Source organism: Hylobates moloch, unplaced genomic scaffold (assembly GCF_009828535.3).
Source record: "Hylobates moloch isolate HMO894 unplaced genomic scaffold, HMol_V3 SCAFFOLD_7, whole genome shotgun sequence".
NCBI lineage: Eukaryota > Metazoa > Chordata > Mammalia > Primates > Hylobatidae > Hylobates > Hylobates moloch.
This window is the reverse complement of record NW_026652282.1, coordinates 82,900,705-82,925,692: the sequence shown is the minus strand read 5'-3', so window position 1 is coordinate 82,925,692 and position 24,988 is coordinate 82,900,705. Positions and strand designations below refer to the sequence as shown.

General features: G+C 36.7%; 1 pseudogene; it reads left to right on the top strand.

The window, feature by feature from the left end:
- The first annotated feature begins 914 nt into the window (after nucleotides 1–914).
- On the top strand, nucleotides 915–2,492 carry LOC116811133 (CTD small phosphatase-like protein 2; annotated as a pseudogene).
- Nucleotides 2,493–24,988: the final 22,496 nt, after the last annotated feature.

The window sequence follows — 24,988 nt, the reverse complement described above, 5'->3', positions numbered from 1 at the left end:
AAAACGATGTTCACTGAGCTAAAGGAGCATGTTTTAACCCAATGCAAAGAACCTAAGAATCATGATAAAACAATGCAGGAGCTGACAGCCCAAATTGCCAGCATAGAGAGGAATGTAACTGGCCTGATAGAGCTGAAAAGCACATTACAAGAACTTCACAATGCAATCACAAGTATTGATAACAGAATAGACCAAGAGGAGGAAAGAATCTCAAGAGCTTGAAAGCTGTCTTTCTAAAATAAGACAGACAAGAATAGAGAAAAAAGGAATAAAAAGCAATGAAAAAAACATCCAAGAAATATGGGATTATGTAAAGAGACCAAATCTGTGACTCACTGGGGTACCTGAAAGAAACAGGGAGAGTTGAACCATTGGAAAATACATTTTAAAATATCGTCCAGGAGAACTTCCCCAACCTAGACAGGCCAACGTCAAAACTCAGAAAATGAAGAGAACCCCAGTAAGATACCCCATAAGAATATTATTCCCAAAAGGCATAGTCATCAGATTCTCCAAGGTCAAAATGAAAGAAAAATGTTAAGGGAAGCCAGAGAGAAAGGCCATGTCACCTACAAAGGGAAGCCCATCAGACTAACAGCAGACCTCTCAGCAGAAATCTTACAGGCCAGAAGAGATTGGGGGGCCAATATTCAACATTCTTAAAGAAAAGAATTTCCAACCCAGAATTTCATATCCACCCAGACTAAGCTTCATAAGCAAAGGAGAAATAAGATCATTTTCAGGTAGGCAGGAAATGGCAACTGGCTGGAGGAGCTGGTTCTGTTGCTGCTGTGGGGTAAGTGGGAAAGACACCATGTATTGTCCAGTCGGGACCATTACAGGAGCCTGAGGACACTTCTCTGTTGTCACAGTCAGTTTTATATGTGGCGCCCATAAAAGATGAGGCTGAGAACATGGAAAGTTCTCAGCAGTAAACACAACTCACTGCCAGAGCAAAGAGGAAGTATTCATAGGTTGATGATAGCCTGCCTTCAGGAGGAGAAAAACCACCAAAGAATGAAACTGGCTGGTCTTCAATTAAAAAATTCATTAAAGGAAGCACACCTAAGGAAGAGAGAAAATCCTTCAAAATGGACTATAATTGAATGTGATATAGATAATAATTTGATTACATCAACACTAAGAGCAGGAGAGAAACCTAACAAATAGATATCTTGAGTAAGACAGAAAAGTCAAGTAAATGGGGAAACTGGTAGTTATGAAATGACAAATCAAAATGTAAAATAAAATGAAAAATTAGAAAATAATCCTTCCTCTGGCAGTCCTCCAAGGACTGCTTTGTTGGAGCTGAAGAAATAGTAAAACAACTTAATATGGAACGGATGGATGAGATCACTACCCATTCTACTACATCAACTAATGGAGCAGCTTACTCAAATCAAGCAGTTCGGGTGAGACCATCAATAAATAATGGTTTAGCAAACACTGCATGTTCTCACTCATAAGTGGAAGTTGAACAATGAGAACACACGGACACAGGGAGGGAAACATCGCACACCAGGGCCTGTCACGGGATGGGGGGCTAGGGGAGGGCTAGCATTAGGAGGAATACACAATGTAAATGACAGGTTGATGGGTGCAGCAAACCACCATGGCACATGTATACCTATGTAACAAACCTGCACATTCTGCACATGTATTCCAGAACTTAAAGTATAATTTAAAAATACAAAACAACAACAACAGCAACAACAACAACAAACCACAATGGTTTAGAAGAAGCAGAAGAAACAGTTAATTGTTGATAGCCCACCCCTTACAGGACCAGTCATTGCAGATAGTGGTTATTCATCAGCCCACGCAGAGGCCACCTATGAAGAAGGCTTGGAAGTATTTGACCCCTATTATTTCATCAAACATGTCCCACCACTGACAGAAGAACAACTAAATAGGAAATCTGTTCTTCCGTTGAAAACAAGAAGCACGCCGAAATTCTCCCTAGATTTAGACTTGGATGAAACAGTAGTGCGCTGTAGTCTAAATGAGGTAGAAGAGGCAGCACTTACTTTTCCAGTCCTTTTCCAAGATGTCATTTATCAGGTTTAGGTGATATTAAGACCATTTTGTCAGGGAATTCCTGGAATGAATTTCTCAGATGTATGAGATTATTCTTTTTACTGCTTCTAAGAAGGTGTATGCAGGCACATTACTGAACATAGTAGACCCTAAAAAGCAACTGGTCAGGCACCGTTTTTTCCATGAACATTGTGTTTGTGTACAAGGAAATCATATAAAGAACTTAAATATTCTTGGAAGAGATCTTTCAAAAACTAATAATTGACAACTCACCACAAACCTTTGCATATCACCTTTCTAATGGAACCCCTATAGAAAGTTGGTTTATGGATAAAAATGACAATGAACTCCTAAAATTGATTTCATTCCTGGAGAAGCTTGTAGAACTGAGTGAAGATATTCGACCACATATCAGAGACAGATTTCACTTGCATGATTTGCTGACCCAGGATTAAGTACAAAGACTTGTCAAATCACTGAAAGGGGAGAGATTGCAGGACCCTTTTGGACTAAGACAAAAAGATTGTCATTACTGTTGAAATTTTGCATTTTTGTACCCCATCTTTTCTTACATTTGATGCCTAATAATAATCAAATGTTACAGAAAGAGGCTTTATCTATCTTAGATTGAATACATACGGTAGGTAAGCTAAAACAGATGAGTCTTTAGAACTAGTGCAACTCCTGTGAAATATTTTTTTATGTATAGGACATCTGCAGTTTATAAAGAACTCTGTTTCTGCCACCAGAAGTTTGGCCTGTAGTCACACAAGATTTTATGATAATAACAGAGATGAAAATGGACTTTTATTTTCTCCCTGTTTGGTGTTCTTGGTGGGTTTGTAGCCACTTTTCTGTTACTTTATGGTTCTCATTTCAACAGGAATGGCCAGCAAAAGTTGTTTTATTTTTCCTGTTAAGGTTCATAAACTTTTTACATTTTTGACCTGTATTAGATTAGAATTTCATTATGCATTCTTTTTAGTTGAGGTATTTTATAGTTTTCTGGAAATAGTCAATTTTGAGTTAAAAAAAATTTTATGTTACTTTAAGTGCTAGGGTACATGTGCAGAAAGCACAGGTTTGTTATGTAGGTGTACATGTGCCATGGTGGTTTGCTGCACCTTTCAACCTGTCATCTAGGTTTTAAGCTGCCCGTGCATTAGGTATTTGTCCTATATTCTCCCTTTCCTTGCCCCTTACCCCCTGACAGGTCCCAGTGTGTGATTTTCCCCTCCCTGTGTTCATGTGTTCTCATTGTTCAACTCCCACTTATGAGTGAGAACATGCAGTGTTTGGTTTTCTGTTCCTTTGTTAGTTTGCTGAGGATGGTGGCTTCCAGCTTCATCTATGTCCCTGCAAAGGACATGAACTCATTTTTTTCTTATGGCTGCATAGTATTCCATGATGTATATGTACCACATTTTCTTTATCCAGTCTATCATTGATGGGCATTTGGGTTGGTTCCAAGTCTTTGCTATTGTAAATAGTGCTGCAATAAACATACATGTGCATGTGTCTTTATAGTAGAATGATTTATAATTCTTTGGGTATATACCCAGTAATGGGATTGTTGGGCCAAATGGTATTTCTGGTTTTAGATCCTTGAGGAATCGCCACACTGTCTTTCACAATGGTTGAGCTAATTTACAGTCCCACCAACAGTGTAAAAGCGTTTCTATTTCTCCACATCCTCACCAGCATCTGTTGTTTCCTGACTGTTTAATAATCGCCATTCTAACTGGTGTGAGATGGTATCTCATTGTGGTTTTGATTTGCATTTCTAATGACCAGTGATGATGAGCTTTTTTTCATATGTTTGTTGGCTGCATAAATGTCTTTTTTTGAGAAGTGTCTGTTCATATCCTTCACCCACTTTTTAACGGGGTTTTTTGTTTTCTTTTTGAAAGTTTGTTTAAGTTCCTTGTAGAATCTGGATATTAGACCTTTGTCAGATGGATAGATTGCAAAAATTTTCTTCCATTCTGTAGGTTGCCTGTTCACTCTGATGATAGTACAGAAGTCAAGAATTGAGGTTTGAGAACCTCTGCCTAGATTTCAGAGTATGTATGGAAATGCCTGGATGTTCAGGCAGAAGTTTGCTGCAGGGGTGGGGCTCTCATGGAGAACCTCTGCTAGGGCAGTGCAGAAAGGAAACATGGGATCAGAAACCCCACACAAAGTCCCTCCTGGGGCACTGTCTAGTGGAGTTGTGAGAAGAGGGCCACCATCCTTCAGATCCCAGATTGGTAGATCCACCAAAAGATTGCACCTTTCACGTGGAAAAGCCACAGACACTCAACACCAGCCTGTGAAGGCAGCCATGAGGGAGGCTGTACCCTGCAAAGCCACAGGAGTGGAGCTGCCCAAGACCATGGGAACCCACCTCTTGAATCCATGTGACCTGGATGGGAGACATGGAGTCAAAAGAGATCATTTTGAAGCTTTAATATTTGACTGTCTTGCTGGATTTTGGACCACGCGTGGAGCCGGTATCCCCTTTGTATAGGGCCAATTTCTCCCATTTGGAATGGCTGTATTTACCCAATGCCTATACCCTCATTGTATCTAGGAAGTAACTAACTTGCTTTTGATTTTATAGGCTTATAGGTGGAAGGGACTGGCCTTGTCTCAGATGAGACATTAGACTTTTGAGTAAATACTGAAATGATTTAAGACTTTGGGGGGCTGTTGGGAAGGCATGATTGGTTTTGAAATGTGAGGGCATGAAATTTGGGAGGGGCCAGGGTGGAACAATATGGTTTGGTTGTGTCCCCACCCAAATTTCATCTTGAATTCTCATGGGTTGTGGGAGGGACCCAGTGGGAGGTAATTGAATCATGGGGGCAGGTCTTTCCTATGTGTTCTCATGATAATGAATAAGTCTCATGAGATCTGATGGTTTTAAAAAGGGGAGTTTCCATGCACAAACTCTGTTCTCTTGTCTGCCGCCATGGGAAGTATGCCTTTCACCTTCCACCGTGATTGAGAGGCCTCCCCAGTCACGTGTACGTCCAATAAACCTCTTTCTTTTGTAAATTGCTCAGTCTTGGGTATGTCTTTATCAGCAGTATGAAAACAAACTAATACAGCCTTGCACCCTCTGAAGCAATGGCCCGAGCTGAAGTGGTTGGGATTCAGGGCACCAAGTCCTGAGGCTACAGAGAGCAGCCAGGACCCAGGCTTGGCCCAGGAAACCATCTTTTTCTCCTAGGCCTCTGGGCCTGTGTTGGGAGGGGTTGCTGCAAAAATCTCAGGAATGCCCTGGAGACACTTTCCCCATTGTCTTGGCTATTAACATTCGGCTCCTTATTGCTTATGCAGATTTCTGCTTCTGGCTTGAATTTTTCCCCAGGAAATTGGTTTTGGTTTTTCTTTTCTATAGCATAGGCAGGCTGCAAATTGTCCAAACTTTTATGCTCTGATTCCCTTTTAAACCTAACTTCCAGTTTCAGATCATCTGTTTGTGAACACATATTACTATATGCTGTTAGGAACAGCCAAACCACATCTTGAACACTTTGCTACTTAGAAATTTCTTCTGCCAGATACCCTAAATTATCCCTCTCAAGTTAAAAGTTCCACAGATGTCTAGGACTGGGGCAAAATTCGACCAGTCTCTTTGCTGAAGCATAGCAAGAGAGACCTTTACTCCAGTTCCCAGCAAGTTTCTCATCTCCATCTGAGACCACCTCAGCCTTGGCTTCACTGTCCATATCACTATCAGCATTTTGGTCACAACCATTCAACAAGTCTCTAGGAAGTTCCAAACTTTCCCACATATTCCTGTCTTCTTCTGAGCCCCCGAAATTGTTCCAACCTCTGCCTGTTACCCACTTCCAAAGCCACTTCCACATTTTCAGGAATCTTTATAGCAATACCCCACTTCTCTTGGTACCAATTTTCTGTAGAAGTCAGTTTTCATACTGCTATGAAGAACTACCTGAGACTGGGTAATTTACATAGAAAAATGGTTTAATTGACTCACAGTTCTGCATGGCTGAGGAGGCCCCAGGAAACTTAAAATCATGGCAGAAGGCAAAGGAGAAGCAAGGCATGTCTTACATGGAGGCAGGAGAGAGAGAGAGAAGGGAGAAGAGCCCCTTATAAAACCATCGGATTTCATGAGAATTCACTCACTATCACGAGGATAGCATGAGGAAAATCTGTTCCCATGTTCCAATTTCCTCCCACCAGGTCCCTCCTCTGACACGTGGGGATTACAATTCAAGATGAGATTTGGGTGGGACACAGAGTCAAACCATATCACCCTCCCAAGACTGAACCAAGATGAAACTAAATCCCTGAATAGACCAATAGTGAGTTCTGAAATTGACACAGTAAAAAATAGCCTATGAACCAAAAAAAGACCAGGACCAGACGGATTCACAGCTGAATTCTACCAAAGGTTCGAAGAAGAGCTGTTACCATTCCTACTGAAAATTTCTATTCCAAAAAATTGAAAAGGAGGGACTCCTTGCTAGCTTATTCTATGAGGCCAGCATCATCCTCCTACCAAAACCTGGCAGAGATACAACAACAACAACAACAAAAAACCTTTAGGCCAATATTTTTGATGAACATTGATACAGAAATCCTCAACAAAATACTGGCAAACTGAATCCAGCAGCACATCAAAAAGTTTATCCACCATGATCAAGTAACCTTCATCTCCAGGATGAGGATGCAAGGCTGGTTCAGCATACACAAATCAATAAATGTGATTTGTTACATAAACAGAACTGAAGACAAAAGCTACATGATTATATCAATAGACACAGAACAGGTGTTTGATAAAATTCAACATCTCTTTATGTTAAAAACTCACAATAAACTAGGTATTGAAGGAACATACCTCAAAATAATAAGAGCCATATATGACAAACCCACAGTCAATATCATACTGAAGGGGCAAAAGCTGGAAGCATTTCCCTTGAAAATTGGCACAAGACAAGGATGCCCTCTCTCACCACTTGTATTCAACATAGTATTGGAGGTTCTGGCCAGGCAATCAGGCAAGAGCAAGAAAGGGCATTCAGATAGGAAGAAAGGGAGTCAAACTATCCCTGTTTACAGAAAACATGGTCCTATATCTAGAAAACCCCATAGTCTTGGTGCAAAAGCTATTTAAGCTGACAAACAACTTCAGAAAAGCCTCAGGATACAAAATCAATGTACAAAAATCACTAGCATTCCTATACACCAACGACAGTCAAGCTGAGAGCTAAATCAGGAATGCAACCCCATTCACAGGAATGCTTTTACACTGTTGGTGTGAGTTTAAATTAGTTCAACCATTGTGGGAGACAGTGTGGTGATTCCTTAAAGATCTAGAGGCAGAAATACCATTCAACCCAGCAATCCCATTACTGGGTGTATACCCAAAAGAGTATAAATTTTTCTATTATAAAGACCCATGCACTTGGGTGTTCATTGCAGCACTATTCACGATAGCAAAGACATGGAATCAACCTAAATGCCCACCAATGAGAGACTGAATAAAGAAAAAGAGGAACATATCCACCATGGAATACTGTGCAGTGATAAAAATAAATGAGATTATGTCCTTTACAGAGACATGGATGGAGCTGAAGGCCATTATCCTTAGCAAACTAACTCAGGAACAGAAAACTGAATACCACATGTTCTCACAAGTGGGAGCTAAATGGTGAGAACACATGGATACATGCAGGGGAACAATACACACTGGGGCCTATTGGGGGAGGTGGGCAATGGAGGGAGGGAGAACATCAGGAAGAATAGCTAATTGATGCTAGGCTTAATACCTTGGTGATGGGATGATGTGTGCAGCAAATCATCATGGCACACATTTATCTATTTAACAAACCTGTACATCCTGCACATGTACCTCTGAACTTAAAGTTGGAAATAAAAAAAAAATCAGTAGCATTTCTATATGCCAACAGTGAACAATGGGATAAAGAAATAAAAAAAGTAATTCCATTTATAATAGCCACACATAAAATTAAATACTTAGGAATTAACCACAGAAGTGAAAGATTTCTATAATGAAAAATATAAAACACTGATGAAGTAATTTGAAGAGGACTCCACAAAATGGAAAAATATTTCATGTTCATGGGTTGGAAGAATCAATATTGTTAAAATGTCCCTATTACCCAAAGCAGTCAATCTACAGATTCAATGCAATTCTTATCAAAATACCAATGACATTCTTCATAGAAACAGAAAAAAGAATCCTAAAATTTATATGGAACCATAAAAGACCCAGAATAGCCAAAGCTATCCTGAGCAAAAAGAACAAAACTGGAGGAATCGCATTACCTGACTTCAATTTATGCTACAGAGCTATAGTAACCAAAACAGCATGGTACTGGCATAAAAACAGACACAAAGTCCAATGGAACAGAATATGGAACTCAGAAACAAATCCACACACATAGTGAACTCATTTTTGACAAAGGTGACAAGAATATACACTGGAGAAAAGACAGTCCCTTCAATAAATGGTGCTGAGAAAACAATATTTATATGCAGAAGAATGAAACTTGACCCCCATCTCTTGCCATATACAAAAATCAAAATCGATTAAACACTTAAATATGAGACCTCAAACTATGAAACTACTACAAGAAAACACTGGGGAAAATCTCCAGGAGATTGGTCTGGGCAAAGATTTCTTGAGCAATAGTCCACAAGTACAGGCAACCAATGTGCAAAATGGACAAATGGGATCACATGAAGTTAAAAAGCTACAGTACAGTAAAGGAAACAATCAACAATGTGAAAAGAAAAACCACAGAATGAAAGAAGATATTTGCAAACTATCCCTCTGACAAGGGATTAATAATTAGAATATATAAGGAGCTCAGACAACCCTATAGGAAAAAAATCTAATAATCTGATAAAAAAAGCCACAGAAGATTTGAATAGACATTTCTTAAAAGAAGACACACAAATGGCAAACAGACATATGAAAAGGCGCTCAACATCATTGATCATAAGAGAAATGCAAATCAAAACTACAGTGAGATATCATCTCACCCAAGTTCAAATGGCTTATATCCAAAAGACAGGCAATGACAAATGCTGGCGAGGATGTGGAGAAAAAGGAACCCTTGTACACTGTTAGTGGGAATGAAAGTCAGTATAACCACTATGGAGAACAGTTTGGAGGATCTTCAAGAAACTAAAAATTGAGCTACCATAAATCCAGCAATCCTACTGCTGGGTATATACCCCAAAGAAAGGAAATCACTATTTTGAAGAGAGATCTACACTCCCATGTTTGTTGCATCACTGTTTACAATACCCAAGATTTGTAAGTAACCTAAATGTCCATCAGCAGATTAATGGATAAAGAAAATGTTGTACATATACACAATGGGTTAATATTCAGCCATGAAAAGAATTAGATCCAGTCATTTGCAACAACATGGACGGAACTGGAGTTCGTCATGTTAAGTGAAATAAGCCAGGCACAGAAAGGCAAAACACTGCATGTTCTCACTTATTTGTAGGATCTAAAACTTAAATCAATTGAACTCATGAACACAGAGAGTACAAAGATAATTAACAGAGTTTGGGTAGGCATTGGGGAGGAGATGAGATGGCTAATGGGTACAAAAACAGTAGAAAGAATGAATAAGACCTACTATTTGATAGCACAATAGGGTGAATATAGTCAATAATAATTATATATTTTTAAATAAAATAATGTAATTGTTTGTAACTCGAAGAATAAATGCTTGAGGGGATGGATACCCATTCTCCATGATGTGCTTATTTCACATAACGTGCTTGGATCAAAGCAGCTCATATACACCATAAATATATATATATATCTACTACACACCCACAGTTTTTAAAAAAGTTGTTAAAAATTAAAAAAATAGACACATGACACATTTCAAGTAAATTTTTATATGGTGTAAGGTAAGGATTAAGAGTATTTTTTAAATGTAGATATCCATTTTTTCAGTATAATTTCTTTACAAGAAAATTTTTTCCTCAATGAATTAACTTGGCACTTTGTTGAAAATTAGTACTATATATGTGTGGGACTATGTGTACACTCTACATTCTGTTACATTGATCTTTTTTTAATCTTTAATACTAAATTTTCTTTAAAACTTACTATAAAGATGCAATAATCAAATAGTTTAAACCTTTAGTTTTGTTCTTTTTCAAAATTTCTTTGACTATCTTAATTCGTTTGAATTTCTATAAACATTGTATAATCAGCTTGTCGCTTTCTATTTTAAAAAAACTTGCTGAGATTTTCGTTGTGATTACATTGAATCTACAGATTTATTTCAGTAGGACTTATGTCTTAACAAAATTGTGCCATCCTCTCATGGACTCAGTATTTATAGCATCTCCATTTATTGAGGTTTTCTTTATATCAGCGGGAGTTTGTAGTTTTCAGTGTTTCCAAACTTAGGGGGAAGCATTCAGTTTTCCACTATCTAATATGATATTAGCTGTAGGAGTTTATAAATGCCCTTTATCAAGTTGAGGAAAGTCTCCTTTGTTTTTAATTTGCTAAGAGTTTCTATTATCAATGGATATTTTATTAAATAGGTTCTTTTTGGCATCAGTTAACGTTATCATGTGATTTTTCTTTTTTAGACTGTTAATATGTTTGATTACATTGGTTAATTTTTCAAATATTGAGCCAGCCTTGTATTCCTTGGATAGAATCCACATTGTTGTGATGTATTATACTTTTTATATAGTGCTGGATTCAGTCTGCTAATATTTTGTTGAAAATTTTTGTGTCTGTGTTCATAAGGGATATTGTTCTGTAATTTTATTTTTTGTGTGTGTCTCTGTCTAGTTTTGGTGTCAAGATAGTAAAGGCCTTGTAAAATGAGTTGGGATGTGTTTCCTGTAACCATATTTTGTGGAAGATGCTGTACTGTACTGGTATTAGTTCTCCTTTAAATGCTTATTAGAATTCACCAGAAATGGATAGCTAGACCTAGAGATTTCTTCGTTTTTGTTTTCTTTACTACAAATTCCATTTCTTTAATAGTTATAGTGCTGTTCAAGCTATCTATTTTATCATGGGTGAGTTTTGGTCATTTTCAGTTTTCTAAGAGATAGTCTTTCTGATCAAAGTTGTTAAATTTTTGTATGTTGAGTTGTTTGTAATATTTTCTTACTGTCCTAATATCTGTGCATTCTGTGGTGATATCTCATTTTCTATTCCTCATATTGGTAATTCATGGCCCCCCTCTTTTTTTCTTTATAAGTTTTGCTATGGGTTTATAAATTTTATCAGTCTTTTCAAAGAAGCAGCTTATGAGTTAATTAATTTGTTCTATTGTTTATACATTTTTTGGATTTCATTGATTTTAGCTTTTATCTTGATTACTCCCTTCTTTGTTCTTGCTTAGGGTTTATTTTATTTTCCTTTTTTAGTTTTCTTAGGTGAAAACTTGGATGATTTGCTTGTGACCTTCCTTTTTTTCTAATGTAAACACTTAATGCTATAAATTTTCTTTTAAGAACTGCTTTAGCTGCATCTCACAAATTTTGATATGTTATGCTTCATTTATATTAAGTTCAAATATTTTAAAATTTATCTTGAGATTTTCTCCTCGACCTGTGTATTATTTAGCAGTGTATTAATTTTTAATTGATTGGAGATTTTAATCTATTTGTTATTGATATCTAGATTAATTACATTGTAAAATAGTATACTTTATATGATTCCAGTTATTTTAAATTTGTTAACGTTTGTTTTATGACCTACAACAGGGTCTATTTTGGTGTATTAGTCCATTCTTACACTGCTGTGAAGAAATACCCAAGACTGGGTAATTTATAAAGGAAAGTGGTTTGATTGACTCACAGTTCCACAGGGCTTGGGAGGCCTCAGGAAACTTACAATCATGGCAGAAGGGGAAACAAACATGTCCTTCTTCACATGGCAGCAGCAAGGAGAAGTGCTGAGTGAGGGAGGGGAAAAGCCCCTTGTAAAATCGTCAGATCTCATGAGAACTCACTCACTATCACAAGAACTGTATGGAAGTGAATCATGCCCCCATGATTCAATAACTTCCCACCAGGTCCCTCCCATGACACAGGGGGATTATGGGAACTATAGTTCAAGATGAGATTTGGGTGGGGACACAGCCAAACCATATTATTCCACTGCTAGTCCCTCCCAAATCTTATGTCCTCATATTTCAAAACACAATTATGCCTTCCCAACAGTCCTTTAAAGTTTTAATTCATTCCAGAATTAACTCAAAAGTCCGAGTCCAAGATCTCATCTAAGACAAGGCAAGTCCCTTTTACCTATGAGCCTGTAAAATCAAAAGCAAGTTAGTTACTTCCTACATGCAATGGGGGTACAGGCATTGGGTAAATACAGCCATTCCAAATGGGAGAAACTGGGCCTATACAAAGGAGGTACAGGCCTCAAGCAAGTCAGAAATCCAATAGGGCAGTAATGAAAGCTTAAAGCTCCAAAATGATGTCCTTTGACTCCATGTCTCACATCCAGGTCACACTGATGCAAGAGGTGGGCCCCCACACACTTTGGAAGCTCTGCCCCTGTGGCTTTGCTGGGTACAGTCCCCCTCCTGACTGCTTTCATAGGCTGGCATTGAATGTCTGTGGTATTTCCAGGTGCATGGTGCAAGCTGTCGGTGGATCTACCATTCTGGGGTATGGAGGATAGTGGCCCTCTTCCTACTGCTCCACTAGGCAGTGCCCCAGTGAAGACGCTGTAGGGGACTGCTTTCCATACATCCTCTGAAATCTAGGCAGATGTCCCCAAACCTCAATTCTTTATTTCTGTGCACCCTCAGGCCCAACACCACATGGAAGCTGCCAAGGCTTGGGGATTGCACCCTCTGAAGCAATGGCCTGAGCTATAGTTGGCCCTTTTTAGCTACAGCTGGAGTAGCTGGGACTCAGGGCACCAAGTCCCAAGGCTGCACACAGCAAGGGGACCCTGGACCCAGCCCAGGAAATAACTTTTTCCTCCTAGGCTCCTGGGCCTGTGATTGGAGGGGCTTCTGTGAGGGTCTCTGACATGCCTTGGAGACATTTTTTTTCATTGTCTTGGTGATTAACATTTGGCTTCTTATGACTTATGCAAATTTCTGCTCCTGGCTTGAATTTCCCTCCGGAAAAAGGAGTTTTCTTTTCTATCACATTGTCAGGCTGCAAATTTTCCAAACTTTTATGCTCTGCTTTCTCTTGAATGCTTTGCTGCTTAAATACTTCTTCTGCCAGATTCCCTACATAATCTCTCTCAATTTTAAAGTTCCACAGATCTCCAGGGTATGTGCAAAATGCCACCAGTCTCTTTGAATAGCAAGAGTGACCTTTACTCTAGTTCCAGGCAAGTTCCCTGTCTGCATCTGAGACCACCTCAGCCTGGACTTCATTGTCCATATCACTATGAAGCATTTTGGTCAAAGTCATTCAACAAGTCTCTAGGAAGTTCCAAACTTTCCCACATTTTCCTTTTTTCTTCTGAGTCCTCCAAATGGTTCCAACCTCTGCCTGTTACTCATTTCCAACATTGCTTTCACATTTTCGGGTATCTTTACAGCAGTGCCCCACTCTCTGCAGTACCAATTTACTATATTATTCCGTTCTTATGCTGCTAATAAAGACATACCCAAGACTGGGTAATTTATAAAGGAAAGAGATTTAATTGACTCACAGTTCTGCAGGGCTGGGGAGGCCTCAGGAAACTTACCATCATGGCAGAAGAGGAAGCAAACACGTCTTTCTTTACATGGTGGCAGCAAGGAGAAGTGCCAAGCAAAGTGGGAAAGCCACTTATAAAACCATCAGATCTCATGAGAACTCACTCGCTATCATGAGAACAGCATGGAGGTAATTGCCCCCATGATTCAATTACCTCCCACTGGATCCCTCCCATGACATGTGGGAATTATGGGAGTTACAATTAAAGATGAGATTTGGGTGGAGCCAAACCATATCATTTGGTTAATGTCCCATGTGTCTTTTGAATAAATGTGTATTCTGTTGTTGTAGGTTGACCGTTCTATAAATGTTAATTAGATTCAGTTGTTTGATTGTGTTATTCAGTTCTTTTCTATTATTGCTGATTTTATGTCTACCACTTCTGTCACTGAAAAAAGGAGTGAATAATACTTCAGCTATAATTTTGTATTTGTCTATTTCTCTTTTTGGTTCTGTCTGTTTTTGCTTCACGTTTTCTGAATGTTTGTAATTAGGTGAATATGTACTTAGAATTTTTATGTCTTCTTGGTTAATTGACTCATTTGTCAATATGTAATGTCTGTTTTTAATCCTCTGAGTTTGTTTTCTCTGAAGTCTACTTTTATATTAATGCATCACTTCAGCTTTATTTTGCTTTGTGCTTGTATGGCATCTTGTTATTTTCCTTTTAATATATTTATATTACATTCGAAGTAAATTTCTTTAGACAGCATATAATTGAATCATGTCTTTTTCATCCTTTCAGGCAATTTCAACCTTTTATTTGGTGTGTTTAGATCATTTACACTTGGTATAATTTTTGATATGTCTACCATTTTATTATTTGTTTTCTCTGTTCCTTCTGTCTTGTAGTCCCCTGTTTCTCATTTTCATCCCTCTTTTGAATTATTTGTATAATTTTTAGTATTCCATTTTAATTTATCTATTAAAATTCTGACTATGTATTTGTATAATAATTTTAGTGGTTTATCTAGGGATTACAAAATACACACTTAACTTTTAAGTCTATTTAATATCAATATTTTACTACTTTTATTGGAATGTAGAAACCACCATATAAGTACATTTTCCCTTCCTCCTCTACACTGTAGGCATCTTTTCTACATAACATCTATATACATCTTCAGATCTCTTCAGAGAATGCTATATATTTTGGTTTGAACTATCAAACATGTTTTAAAGAACCGAAAAGGAGAAAAGTAGTATTTTACTCGTAAAACTTGTATCTTGTATCTCGCTGGTAAAAAATTGTATCTTAATGGTGAAAATAGTTATTTACCATTTCTATTGCTCTCCTTCTTTCCTTATGTTCCAATTTTCTTTCTGGTATTATTTCCCTTTGCTTTAATAACTTACTTTAATAAGTCTTTAGAGCATACCTACTAGTAATGAATTATATTTTTCTTTCATCTAAAAATATCTTGACTTCCCCTTTATTCCTGAAGAGTAATTTTGATGGACACAAAATTCTGGTCAATTCTTTGTCAAAATTCTTGACAATTCTTTGCTTTTAGCATTTGAATATTATGGTGAAACTTACCTTTTTTCTCTTGTCCCTTGGTTTTTAATAAGCAATCATTATCTGTATGAATTGTTATTCTTGTTTATATGAGGTATCATTTCTCTGTCTACTTTCAATATTTTTTGTATTTAGTTTTTAGCAGTTTGATTATGATGTACCTGAGGAGTGTAGATTTTTGGGGGTTTCTTATGTTTGTGATGTGCTCAGCTCCTTAATTATGCAGGTTTATGTGGGAGGCAGAATAATTTTTCTCCAAAGATGCCCATACTGTTATCTCCAGAACCTGTGAAAAACACACACACACACACACACACACACACACATATATAGTTATCTGGCATATGTAACTAAGGTTACCAATGAGCTTATTTAAGATAGGCCAGATAAGTTCAGTATAGTTACGTGAATCCTTAAAAGTAGAAGCGGAAGAGAGAAAAGTCATAGAGATATGGCAGAAGACATGTGTTATTGAGATGAGGCAGAAGGACAGGAGTCAGAGAGATTTGAAGCATGAGAGAAACTAGATTTGCATTGCTGGCTTTGACAAGAGCCATGAGCCAGGGAATGCAGCCAACTGAGGACAAGCCATGGCTGGCAATCAGCAAGAAAGTGGTGACCTCAGTAGTTCTACATGAAACTTTATTTTACTAGAGCTAGGAAGTGGATTCCAACCCACAGCCTCTAGCTAAGAGACCAGGATGACTGACACATTCATTTTGGCCTGTGAGACTCAGCAGATAAAACAGCTAAACCACAGTGTACGTGACTTCTGACCTACACAACAGTGAGATAATAAATTTGTGTTGCTTTAAACTGCTAACCTTGTGGTAATTTGCTACAGGAACAATAGAAAATTAATACAGTGTATACCTTTCATCAAACTTGGTTAGTTTTTGGCCATTATTTCTTCAAAAATTTTTAGCAGCACATTTTTTGTCCTTTTTATCTGGGACTTTCATGACACGGATTTGTACTTTGTGTTGTTTTTCACAGGTATTTGAAGCTCTGTTTGTTTCCAAAACATTTTTTCTCTGTTGTTTATATTGAATAATTTCCATTGATCTGTCTTCAAGTTCATTCACTCTTTTATCATCTCCATTCTGTTATTGAATCCATCCAGTGAGTTTCTTTATTTCAGTTTTTATAGTTTTCAGTTTAAAATTTTCTATTTGATTTTTCTTCATAAGTTCTTGTTTTTGGCTGATTATTTTCTGTTTTAATAGTTCTTTCAAGAGTGTGATTACTCATTTGAACATTGTAAATGGATGCTTTCAAGCATCTGTATTTGTTTAATGTTACTATTGTATGCTGATTGTATTTTTCCATGCAGTTAAAATTTTCATAGCTATACATATGCCAAATATTTTGGATTATATTCTGGACATTTTAGATATTAGTTTGAGACTCTACGTGTTGTTTCAGTATTATAGAGGATATTGATATTTTTGTTTTAGCAGACAATTGACTTCCTTAGGTTCAGATTGCAAGGTCCAACTTGCTTTCTAAGGGCTGAGATTCCAATGTCAGTTCAATTTTTGATGCTATTTGAAACTTTTCCATGTGTGACACCCAATGGTCAGTCTGAAACATGGGCAGAAGTCTATTTATTAGCTGAGTTCTCAAAGTCTTCTTATGCTAACTAGGATAATATCCATCCACGTGCAGGTCAGGGCTGTGCCCAGGTGTTCTTAACAACTTTATGGGTTCTCTTTCCGAAGCTCCTCATGCTCTATTTTTCGGTACTTGCTGGTTCCCTGGTGCTTCTTTATAAATTCTTCCAGTCAGAAACCACCAATATTGTGCTGCTTCTGGGGATAAGGTGTGGGAGGACAGAAGAGAGAGAGAGAGAGAGAAGGAAAAAAAGCAATGGAGTTTGGTCTCATCCTCTTGATTTCTTAGCTCCCCACCTAATGGAGAGGATGTTTTTCTTGCCATTGTCACTACGGGACTACTTGAAAGCTTGGATGGGAGAGAACAGAGAAAATGAAGAGAAAAAAATTCCTAGTGGTTCTCTCCACTTTCTTTGAGGTTTACCAGTTCTCTTTCCTACTCCTTGAGTCAGGTTTCTCCTGGATGTCTCTCTGTTTGCACCATAGTACTCACTATTGTGTTTCAGACTTCATTGAGTTGAGGATCGAAATACTGGAACAAAACAATTGGTAAAATCACCACTGGTTTTGTTTTACTTAGAATCCTGGTATCCTCCAATCTGTTGTAATTTAATTTTCTCTCTTCAAATGGCTGGTCCATGAATTCTCTCTGGGTTTATATTTGTAATCAGTTGGACAGAAAGAGTGGCATGTATTTATTTAATGTTACTTGGAATGAGTTACTTATTATCCCTTTAAATATCTGTGGAATATGTTGTGATGTTCCCTTCTCGATTCCTGATATTGGTAATTTGTGCCTTCCCACTCTTTTTTCTTGCTGAAGCTAGTAGAAGTATATCAATTTTATTGCTTCTTTCAAAGAACCAGATTTTGGTATAATTGATTTTTCTCTACTTTTTTCTGTGTCCTCTTTCATTAATTTCCTATCTTTATTATTTCTTTAGTTTGTATATTTTGGTTTTATTGACTCTTCTATTTGTCCTTTTCTTCTTTATTTCCTTTTACCTTCTCTTGACTTTTTTTTGGATTGTGCATTTTTAAAACATTTTATTCCATGCACTCTTCTTCTCTTATTAGCTAATGTCTTTGACATATTTTTCAGTAATTTCCTGAGTCTTTAAAATATGCATTTTATGATCTCACAGTATACCTTTTCAAATAATCTTATATTGTTATATGTATAGCATAATAACTTACAAGGGTATACTTCTATTTTCCTCCAATATTTTATGCTCTTGTTTTATACATTTTACTTTTATATATGTTACAACCTTCACAATATTATCATCATTACTTTTTTGCTTTTACAGTTAATTAATAAAGAGATTTAAAATGATAAAAATATATTTTATGTTTATCCATATTACCATTTCTGGCACTCTTCAGTGTTTGAGTGGATACACATTACTATTTAATATAATTTTCCTCTGGCTGAAGAATTTCCTTTAATATGTCCTTTACTGCAAGTTTTTTTTCAACTTTTGCTATTCTGAAAAAAAAAATCATCTGGCTTTTTTTGAAACCTATCATTTCTGAGGTTAGAATTCTAGGTTGACACTTTTTTTTGTTGTTTTCTTTCAGTGTTTTGGGAATGTGTCTCTATTATGTTATGGCTTCCATGGTTTCTGAATAGAAGTGTGATGTAATTGTTATCTCTGCTATGCTATATGTAATGTGTTCCTTTCCTCTGCCTTCATTTTGGATTTTTTAAATTATCACTGGTTTTCAGCAATTTGATTATGTTGTGCCTTGAGGTTTTCTTTACATTTCTTCTGCTTGGGATTTTTTGAGTTTCTTGGTTTATTACACTTATAATTTTCATCAAATTTGAAAATATTTTTGCCACTACTTTCTCAAATTTTTTTTGTCCCTTCTCTCATTTTCCTGGGACTCTAGTTACACTTATGTTAGACTGCTTGACATTGTCACACAAGACTCTGATGATCTGTGTATCTTTTTAGACTTTTTTCTCTTTGTTCTTTATTTTCTGTAGTTTCTATTCCCATGTCTTCAAGTTCACTGATCATTTCTTCTGCTATATCTTATTTTCTGTACAATCAAGTCTATTGTCTTTTTAATTTCCATTTGGCTTTTTAATACTTTCTATTTTTCTCCTTCTTATATTCACAATTTCCTTGACCTTTTTGAAAATATGAAAAATATTTATATTATCATTTAAAAAAACTTGTATGCTAATTTCACAATGTCTGTCAATTATGGATATTATTCTATCAATTGATATTTTTCTCTTGGTCATGGGTCATATTTCCATGCTTTTTTGTAAGCTTGGCAATTTTTGATTGTATGCCAGACCTTGTGAATTTTATATTGCTGAGTGCTACACTTTGTTTTCTTTTTTTTAAAAAAAGTGTTTTGGAATTTGTTCTGCCATACATTCATGTTACTTCTGAGCTTTGCTTTTAAGCTTTAGTAGTGTGCTTAATGGACTAATTTACAATACTAAGGCAATAGCTTTCTAAAGACTTTAACCTGTAATCTATATATTACAAGATCTCTCTATTCTTGCTGGTGGAAATGTGAATTATTACCTTTTCTGTGTGGACTCCAACAATTTTTTAGTCTGTTGATTTCCATGGTTCTTGGTAGTGAATTGGGACGTAGCTTCTTGTATTCCTATTCAAATGTTATGTGCTAGATAGCATTGATCAATTAGCTATTACATACTTTCCTTATCATTAGTATTCTCACAATGTGTCCCTATAAGTAGCATTCTCACTTGGTTGACCAATAAAGAATGAGTGATGATGGGTGATGGTGAATTCCTGACTTTTACAGCCACTCCCCTCCCTATGGCATTTCTTGGATAGAATCAGAACATGGGAAAATACAGTCAATTTTCATTTATAATAGTTATGTTTTCTAATGTTACTGCAAATACAGAGTTAGTGAATACTGAGTCATTGCCTCTAGGAGGAATACAGGGTTAGTTCCTTACAGCCTTTGACCACAAAATTTTTGTCAGTGGATCAAAATGTAACCTGGTTATATGTATTTGTGTTTAGAAACACTTTATTTAATATATATTGTTGATTCACCAACATTGAACTCATGGTCAATAGTACTATAATGACTATTATGCATGCCTGAATAAAGCTTATCTGATATATGTATTTCCTCCATAAGGCACATCACAGCCTTCTTGAGGTTAGAAACACTAGGCAGCACTTTAATACTACACTTGGGCGTCATTTAAAACAGTAAAATCACCAAGGAAAAGCAAAAAGAAAAAAAAAAGAAAATTGTGACATTAAATATACCATGAACTGGATACTTGTTTATAGTATGAGCACCAAAACAAGAAGGCAGGTGCCATTTTGTTTAAACACCATAGGGAACATGCCTGGGTGTGATGCAAATTTTTCAGTGTTTTGTGCATGCATGTGTCTGTGAATAACTGCAAAATCTCCATGAATATTGATTTTGGGGTTACAAATAAATTTTAGCAAGTAGGCAAATTCACAAATATGGAATCCATGAATAATGACTGTCAATGGTACTGATGTGTGACTTGTTTCTTTCCACTTATCTATTCTCACTTAGTAAAACTTAAAGGCCATGCTTTCTGAAGGTTGACACACTCCCAACCCAAGGGCCTTCTTTACAAGGCCTAACTAAACTCAAGAACTATATTCATCATAGAAAACTGAAACGATCAGGGCCCATCCTAATGAAACAGGGCTTGGGGGCTCTTACTTTAGAGTTTCATAGTACCCTACCCATTTTGTAACACAGGCAGCTGCTTTTGGTATTGACTTGGTGGACCCACCCTCCCCAAGTCTGTTTTGACTGAAGAAATATCCCACATGGTACCTAAATATACTTCACATCCTTTTGACCCAATTATACATTTTATTGTCTGTAATCAACCATTTTTAGTGTCTAAATAAAGTGATTTTGTTTGTATGTGCTATTAGGAAGTGTATGCACTCATCAGGCTACTATTTTTTTCAATTAACTAGTTAATTTTACCCTACAAAGGCTGCTAGACCCTCATCTTGTGAGATGCTTTAGGTTTAAGAAAATAGTTGTGTTTACAGTCTGTGTTTTAAGAAGATCACTTTAAAATTTTCTTTTTGGCTTTTTGTGGCTGTGTTATCTGTCTGTCATGTCACATTAGATTTTTTCAAGGATTATGTCATGCGTGACACTGTGAAGAGACTCAGTCCATCATGAAAATAAAGCCCTTGCATGAGGAAATGGGGGAATAAAAGGTGCACCTTGTTTTTAAAAAAAAGCAGGTCAAAAAAGTAAAAACCATTATTGGAAGATAAATTCTGAGTCCAAGAAGCAAAGGCCAGGGGGGGCAGCCTTGACATTGTTTTCAGCTTGTTTTGAGGAGACTCGTCCAGAGAGGCCAAGGGGGAGATTATTTCTATAAAAAAAGATACATTTGAGCTTATCTTCTTTTATCCTTTTGCACATGGAAGGGAAAACTTGGACTGCTTCATTTAAACAGAACTTGCTCCCTTCTGAGTGTAAGAGTTCCTGGCACCTGAAGCCAAAGCCCCTCAGTGGGCCAGATTTCAGGGTCCTGCATAGGAGCTGACTTCAAAGTGCCCTGAAGAAAGTAAAAGCAGCACAGTGTGATAATGTCCAAAGGCCTGAAGAAAACTTTGTGGAAAGTTATTTCTTGTGTGCATGTTTCCCCCTGACACGTATAAACAATAATAATAATAAATATATTTTGGAATTCAACTTGATGTGCCACTGTTTCTCTTCTCCCTGTCTTGTGTCCTCTGAATGCAATATAATTTATATATACACATGCATTTCTCTCCCTTCTCCTTTACCTGCAATATCGGTGACATACTTTTGAGTTTGTACCTGGATGTCCTTTTCTCTGGTTCTCTCCTTGATCCCTTAGAGTTCACTTTTGACTTTCCTTCCTCATGAAACTTCTTCCATAGGCTTAAAAAAAAGTCTTTCTGTTGTCCATGTTAAGAGAGTGCTTTTCTGTGCTAATCCTATTTGATAGTCTGCTGCCCCAGACATCAACTGTCCCTCCTCTGGGTTCTCTGAGTTCATGCTCTCTCAAGGGAGGGCCTGTCTATCAGTGTCTTCTTCTTTCAGCTGCTCCCTTGAAATGCTTCAGGTCATCCCTCCCTCGCCTTGGCTTTATTCTGAACGTTTTAAGGCTCTCTCTTTTAATATCATTAACATCTCTCTCTCTTTCACTGACTTCTTCCCTTTTTCCTATAAACAAGCTCAGTTCTACAAGCCGTTTAAAACTGTAATTATAAAAACTCTGATCTAAAAGAATCCTTAATTTATCTTATGTTTTTCTTACTAGCAACTGTCTAGTTTTTTCCTTCTTTTACCACCAGATTTTTCAAAAGAATAACTTATTCTTGTTACTATGATTTCCTTTACACACAGTCTATCTTTTGTCCCCACCACTCTAAATAAAGTATTCTATTCAAGGCTCCTAGTGACTTTAAAATCATCACATATAGTGGCCTGTCCAAGTCTTTCTCTTCTTCCTCACTCCTCCAACTTTGCCGTGGGCAAATCAACCTTCCTTGGGGAATGATTTAGAGAGGTGTAAAATAAAAAGTGAAAGTTACCCAACCTTGTGCTGGATCCCTCATTTCTATCCCAAGAAGCAATAACTGAAACAATTTATTGTATATCCTTCCTGAAATGTTCTATGCATAATCAAACATCTGTTTATACAAACAGGGTCACATTATGTATAATATGTTCCATAGATTTCTTTTTCCACTTAAAAATAAGTCCTGTAGAGTATTCCATATTGATAAACAGATTTATCTCTTTAAAAAATGACTGAGCGGTGATCTCTTGTAAGGATGAATCATAGCTCATTGAACTGATTTCCCATCAACGGATATTCAGGTTGTATCCAAATTATTGCTATCACAGTGTTGCAGTGAACATGCTTATACAAGCAAATGCATTTGGATTTGATTGCTTGTGTGAATATATCCATAGTATAAATTTCTAGATTTGGAAATGCTATTAAGTTCTCTCTCTCTTTTTAAACATGGACAGTTTAATAATGTAGCAAATACCCATGTAATCTCCATCAGATTATGAAATAGAATATTTGCCTACCTTCTATTTCTTTTCCCTACATCCTCCTCCCTGCCCATACTCCAAGTAATTACTAATTTGAAATTTGTATTAATAATCCTCTTGCTTTTTAAAAAAACATTTTCACACAAGTCCTCCATTTTAGAAGTATTTTCTCTGTTGGTTTTCTATCATCCTGGATCTGTTTTTACCTTGCTTATCCTTCTTCTTTTGTTTTCCTTCCTGATTTCTTCCCACATCTTCAGTGTGCTTGTTCTCTGAGCTTTAGTCCTCTGCTTTTTGTTCATCTCAATTTCCACTCAGTGGTCTTATGCCTTTGTTATATTTTTTATTTCCATATTCATGTGGATGACTCCTAGACCTGTATTTCTGTCTCTAACCTCTTTCGTGAGCTCCAGTTTACCACCTTCAACTTTTTTACTTGAATATTTTGCTATAGCACCTTAAATTATACTGGAGTCAAATAGCTTTTAGTGGGTATGTTTTTTATTCCAGACCCTATGCTAGGTACTTAAGATTCAGAGAAGAATAAGACATGGTTCTGCATTTTAGTAGGACAAACAGATATAAAAACCTGCATAACAGTTGACGTGAACTTACTGTATTCGCTTAGACTATCTCTGACTCCAAAATTTCCTACATCCTTAATAACACCATCATTTTCTTCCTCACCAAGGTTCATCTAGTTATCTTGGCATTTCTTTTCCCTGAGCTGTCTTCTTCCTTTGTTCTTTTCCTTCTTGCTCCACATAAGAGTTCAGTCACCACACTGTGCAAATTCTTTACTCTTGTATATAACCCTTTCTCTTTTTTCCCCTTTAATACCACTCTTCAGGGTCTTATCTCTTCATACTGGGGCTGTTACCAAATTTTTTTTTTGACCTCAAATTCATTCTGTAAGATGTACACTGCTTCAGGTTTCTCATGTCCAGCTCTCAATATTGTTGTTCCTCATCCACTCAAATACCTTTAATAGCAGTAAGCTACCTGTTAAATAAGGTCCAAATTTCATATTCTCACATTTAGAGCCACCTATAGTCTGACCCCAAGCTCTCTCTTGAACTCCCTCTCCTCTCACTGATTTCTTTTGTGAGGGTTTGGAAACTCAAGTGCCCATAAACATCAGGCAGGTAACGCAAATTGGTGAGTCTGGTTTGGTGAGGACTGTGGCAACCTGGGAAGCAAATTTTCCATTTGAAGTATACAGCTTGTGGGTAAACTTAAGCTGATTGTTGCCATGTGGGGATTGCAAGCCCAGTGTTGCCAGAGTTTTTCATTTTTAAAAGAGAAATTGGAAATCCAGATTTTTATATAAAATCTTATCATTTTTAGATGGTACTAACCCCTTTAAAAAGCTGTATGGTTAAAAGAACACATGGTTGAGGGTTGCCAGTTTATGCCTTCTTCCCTATGTAAACTCTAGCTAGGCTGATAAGCCATTTGAATTCTCACCTCTGTTCTTCCTTCCTAGGATGCCTTTAACCATTATTTAAGCTTAGAATTGGCTAAATCCTAGATATTTTGGGAACTTTTCTCTGGCCATATTACCTTTTTTTATATTCCTTCTTTGTATAGCTTTACGAATTTGGATACTTCATGAATAATCTATTCATGAATAATAGATTCATGAATCTATTAGGGGTTTTGTGATTGTTGTTATTTATTCAAATGAGCTCTTTATATATTATTCTAAATTCCTGAACATATTTCAAAAATTTTCAGTTTGTTTAAATCTTTTTTATGTAATCCTTCTCGCTGGAGAAGTTTAAACATTTTAAATGTTGTATCTATCAATCTTTTCCATTGTCTTTTCTTCTATTGCTGTTAAGCTGAGTAAGTTCTTTCTCACTCCAAGAGCAGGTTAATATGTTAATATTGACATGTTTTCTTCTTTAAAAGTTGTTAAAACACTTTACTCTTTAGTCCATTATGTTGATGTAGGATGCAAAGCTTCAAACGGATTATTTCCTGACATAACTTACCTTCTGTCTTTATAGAATAGACCTTGCTTTTACTCATTTATGATGCA